Genomic DNA, 5,860 nt, shown 5'->3' on the forward strand with positions numbered 1-5,860 from the left:
TTAATTATATCCCATTTGTCAATTTTGGCTGTTGTTGCAGTTGCTTTTGATGTTTTAGTCATGAAGTCTTTGCCCATGCCTGTGTCCTTAATGGTATTGCCCAGGTTTTCTTCTAGGATTTTTATAGTTTTAGGTTTTATGTTTAAGTCTTTAATCCTTCTTGAGTTAATTTTTGCATAAGGTGTAAGGAAGTGGTCCAGTTTCTGTTTTCTGCATATGGCTAGTTTTCCCAGCACCACTGATTAAATAGGGAATCCTTTCCCCATTGTTTGTTTTTGTCGGGTTTGTTGATGATCAGATGGTTGTAGATGTGTTATTTCTGAGGTCTCTGTTCTGTTCCATTGGTCTATATATCTGTTTTGGCACTAGTACCATGCTGTTTTGGTTACTGTAGCCTTTTAGTGTAGTTTGAAGTCAGGCAGTGTGATGCCTCCAGCTTTGTTCTTTTTGCTTAGGATTGTCTTGGCTATATGAGCTCTTTTTTGGTTCCATATGAAATTTAAAGTAGTTTTTTCTAGTTCTGTGACAAAAGTCAATGGTAGCTTGATGGGAATGGTATTGAATCTATGAATTACTTTGGGCAGTATGGCCATTTTCACAATATTGATTCTTCCTATCCATGCGCATGGAATGTTTTTCTATTTGTTTGTTTAAGACAGGACCTTGCTCTGCCACCACAGGCTGGAGTGCAGTGGCATCTGGGCTCATGCAATTCACCCACCTCAGTCTCCCACGTAGCTGGGACTAAAAGCAGGCACCACCACACTTGGCTAATTTTTTTAAAATTAATTTTAGTAGACAGGGAGTCTCACTGGTCTCACTGGCCCAGGCTGGTCTCGAACTCCTGGTTTCAAGCAATCCTCCCACCTCAGCCTCCCAAAGTGCTGGAATTACAGATGTGAGCCACCACACTTGGCCTTGTATATTAACTTTATATCTAGCATCCCTCATAAATTCACACATTCATTTTAATAATTAATGTGTAGAGTCCCTGGGATTTTATGTATACAATCATAAAGTTACTACTTTCTTCCCACTTTTTATACTTTTTTCTTTCTTTATTGAATTATCTAAGACTTTCACTGTAATATTGAATAGAAATGGTAAGAGGAGGCAGCTTTGCCTTATTCCCAAACTCAGGTGTAAGGAATTTTATACCTCGCTATTTGAAATGATGTTTGCTATAGGCATTTGTAGTCATTCTTTACCAGATTAAGACAATCCATTTTATTTCTAGTTTGCTAAAAGTTTTGAATCATGAATTGTTGAGTAGATTCTATATTTTTTCTGGATCTATCAGGGTAATCAAAATGTTTTTGTGTTTTTCCCTTAATGATATTTTCAAATGTTAAACCAACCTTTTTTATTTTTGGAATAAACTCCCTTTGGTCTTAATATACTGTCTTTTTTATATACCACTAGATTCTGTTTGCTAATATTTTATTTAGAACTTTTCATCTATGTGCATGAGTGATATGAAATTTTCTTTCCTTGAAATGTCTTTGTCTCCTGGTCTACAATTACCTTAGCTTTGGTGACTTGGATAACTCCTATCTGCTGAACTCATCTTCATCCTCCATCAGGATGAATATGATGGATATGTTTCAGGGTAATGGCAAAAGGAAAGAGCTAGAGTGGAATCTTACAAGTGCTTTTGCAGGCCTCTCCTTTGTGACATCCCATTGACCAAGTCAACTCACATAATAGAACCAAAATTTAGAGTGAAAGGGCACTACAAGGTGAAATGTGAAGGCTGGGATTCAGGAAAAGATGAAGAATTGGGACCACTGATGGAATCATTCTACCTTTTTCTCAGGCAGGAAAGCATTTTTATACATGCAGATAGTTTACAAGAAATAACTACTATATAGTCAGAAACACAAGGCTTCAGCAGTTGTATAAAAATGCATTTGTAAATACCCAAAGACCTTGAAGAGAAGGATCTGACCCACATCTCACCCAGGTTATGCTATTCCCAGCTAAGACATGATTCTACCACACCCTTGGCCAATTTTGAAAATTGTTTCAAACTATTTATTTGAGGTGGAATTACTTTTCCTCTCCCATAATGGGAACAGTCATGGAGTAACGTGACCAGGGTCCGTTGGATGGGTCATGCCACTTGAGGGCAGCCATCCCCAAATTCCATCTTTATGGGTAAAGCATCTTTTGATTGCTAATATTGATTTTTAAAGCCGGTTGAGCTAATAACTGTGAGTTAATTATGGCATGTCTAAATTGAGTCAATTTTCTTTTAGTAGTTTTGGTGGTGCCTAATATCAATTTGGCAACACTTAATATTAGCTGGGGTATTTTTAAAAGCCAAAAACTTCACTTAGCATATAAGTCAAAACAAAGACATTACTATTTCCTTGTGGGGTGATCGCTAGACTATTGGTTTCTATCTGTTATTAAACTGTTATCTCCTTAGGGCATTGACAAAGTACTAATAGCTCACTGATTTCTTTACCATTTTTAATGAGAGTATCCAAAAAGGAGGTAATAAATCATGTGTTTCAATAAATGCCACAAATCATGAGCCACCCAAAAAGTAAATCTACTGTCCATGTTAATATTTAGTCTTTCATTTTGCCAGAGCGCAGCCCCAAATCTAAGCTACTAGTTCAGCTACCTGGACAGGCCGAGAATTAGGCCATGGAGCACTTCAGTCATTGCATGTTCAATGACAACAGCATATCCTGCGCTTGGAATGCCTTTGTCATTTTTGAGAACCATCCACGGTGTATATTAAATCAAGGCTGACTAAAAGGTACATGATTCAAATCCGGGTATGCTTAGCTCCTGAGAGGATGCTAAACAGTCATGCGATTCCTCTTTATTCTTAAAAGAGAATAAATTTGCAGGGTTACATTTCAAACAATATTAAATATGCAAAGCAGACCTTACAATTTCATAAGTGGTAAATTTACTAGTGGAGAAATGTCAGATGCTGCCTTGAAGTGGCAGAAACTTTAGAGATGTGGGACCCATAGAGTTAGTGGACACACAAGCACTGTGGTGGAAGCATCAACAAGTTTGGCCACTGCTACCACTTCATGCAGGTACAGAGGGTGTACCTTTGCCTCCAAATCAAGGAATGTACTAAGATAGGCAGAGAGAAGAGTTGAGCAGATTTAGGAAAACCCCAAGGTGGAGATTGTTGCAAGAAGGCTTTCACAGAGTAGTATTTTCTACTGTTGCATCACAAGGAAGTTGCATCAGAAATTTTAAACTTAGTAAGCCCATGCAAAGGCTGAGATATGAGATATACAATTACCTACAGTCCTAAAATCTTCTTAGCCATCTTTTAATTTCTGTTCTTGGTAGAATTGAATGCTCTTTATTCTGGTTGAAAATAGAAACTATCCATCTGGTGACAGCTTGTGACCAAAAAAATGTAGATTCTTTGCAGAGTTCACCTTTTCTCTAGATTCTTTATGTCCCTTTTCACCTTTGAATAAGAGGTATTTGGAGCCTTCAGTATACTACTTAGATCAGGAAACACAGCAGTAAATCATCAATATATTGAGTCTATATATATATAATATAATTATTAAAAGTATATATACACATATATAATTATAAAAACTATATACACACACATACACACATATATATGTATATATATATGTAATTTAATTTTAGACATTGAGAAAACTAGGAAGGGGATTCAGAAAATCCCTAAAGTTTAACCCTCCAGGGATATTTGTCTTCCCACGAAAAAGCAAATATTGCCTGTTTTTCTTTTTCTTTTCTTTTTTTTTTTTCTTTTTTGAGGTGGAATCTTGCTCTGTCACCCAAGCTAGAGCGCAGTGGTGCAGTCTCGGTTCACTGCAACCTCCGCCTCCCAGCTTCAAGAGATTCTCCTGCCTCAGCCTCCCAAGTAGCTGGGATTACAGGCACCCGCCACCGTGCCTGGCTAATTTTTGTATTTTTAGTAGAGACTGGGTTTCACCATCTTGGCCAGACTGGTCTTGAACTCCTGACCTCATGATCCACCAACCTCAGCCTCCCAAAGTGCTGGGATTACAGGTATGAGCCACCACACCCGGCCAGCTGTTTTTCTATATATGTATACTAAAGAAGACTGCACATAAATTACTGCATTGAGATATTTACTGGTTGAGAGAATGAAGAACAGGACAGTGTTCTAATGGTTGCATGGTATTTCATTAGTGCTATGATTAACCTCTAATGTGGGACATTTAAGTGTCACTATTATCAATAATACAGCAACAAATATCTTTGAGCATAAGGCTTTTTCTGTACAGATTGTTAGAAGTGAACTTACCTAGTTAAAGAGAATGAGTATTTTTAGGGTTCTTAATATATATTGCCAAATCCAAGAGCAATTGTATTATTGTATCAACAATAAATCAAAGTTTTTAATGTCATGTCTTATTTTGCCAGCATTGGATTTTCTCATTAAAAGAGAAAGGGCTAATTTCATGGGTGCAAAGGTCATGTCCTGTTGTTTTGACTTCGTTATTGGCGACACTGAATATTTATGTAGGCTGTTAATCAGTTTGATTTTCTCTTTTATGGATTGTTTATGTCCTTGGCCCATTTATCTATAAGGTGAGGGAGTAATATTTAAGTTGCTGTTAATGAATTATTAATTTATTATCCTAGATATAGTCCCCAACAGTCCATTTTTCTGAAAAAAATATTTTCCCCTATTGTTCATTATAGCATTTTTAAACAGAAATTTCAGAATTTTATGAAGCCAAACCCAAGGCTATTGATCTTCCGTTGATTCAACACTTTTAGTTCTTCCTCATCCAAAGAGTTGATTAAAATTCACTTAAGTTTCTCATAGATAGTTGTAGTTTTTAATACATAATTTCTAAACCTATATGGATTTTATGTAAGAAAATGCATGAATTCTGAAGTATGTGAAATGAAATGTTTTATCCTTCCCCTCTGCCACTATGCAGATTCAGGGTATTCATCTTTTTGACTTATTATTTCCTCCTAACATAGATAACCAATTTAATAAATGGATGACTTCGATGCCTTAATTTTATTTTTCCTCAATATTAAGCCAGTAAACATTGTTCTGAGGGTACCATACTAATCAGTTTTTGAAATTTTGTGTCATTTTTGTTGTAACATAGAGATATATACGTATGTGTGTGTATGTGTGTATGTTTCAGAAAGATATATTTCCTGAAAATATTGTTGGATTCATATAGTTATATTAACTATATTTCAAATAATAACTACTATTTGTTTTTCACTGGAAAGGTTATACATACACACACACACCCACACACACACACACACACACACACACTTACCGGTACGTATATATCTTCATTAAAAAACTAAGAGAACAGGTGAGCCAAAAAAGTCTCCATATAGTTACCAGTTATTTATAAATTGATATAATATGTTTGTCTTTTTCTATCATGCATACACACACACAATCGTACTGTAATACTTTTTGCATTTATTTGCTTACATAGTGCTTAGGTAGAATGTAATATTCAAATCACTATCTAAAAGACATACCTATTCAGAATTAAATTTAAATAAGAACCAATATGAATTAGATTTAAATAAAAATCACATTAACTGTGAATTAATGGTTTGGAACAAATTTACTTAAAGTTCGTTAACCATCTAATGTACTTTTCTGATAGCTTTAAACAGTATGTATTTACAATAGAGGCTACTCTGAGTAGTCAAACATATTTGTGGACTATTTGAAAAACCACAGTGGATTAGAACTTGAAATTGGCATACCCTTGTATTCCCTGAGTCTCCCCTAGAAGATGCTAGTGAGAGACAAAGTAATAGAAAGTAATAACCATTTTAGGTTCCTCCTAGGAAATGGCTTATGTTGGTGCCATGCAAA

Source organism: Macaca fascicularis, chromosome 17 (genome assembly GCF_037993035.2).
Source record: "Macaca fascicularis isolate 582-1 chromosome 17, T2T-MFA8v1.1".
Lineage (NCBI taxonomy): Eukaryota > Metazoa > Chordata > Mammalia > Primates > Cercopithecidae > Macaca > Macaca fascicularis.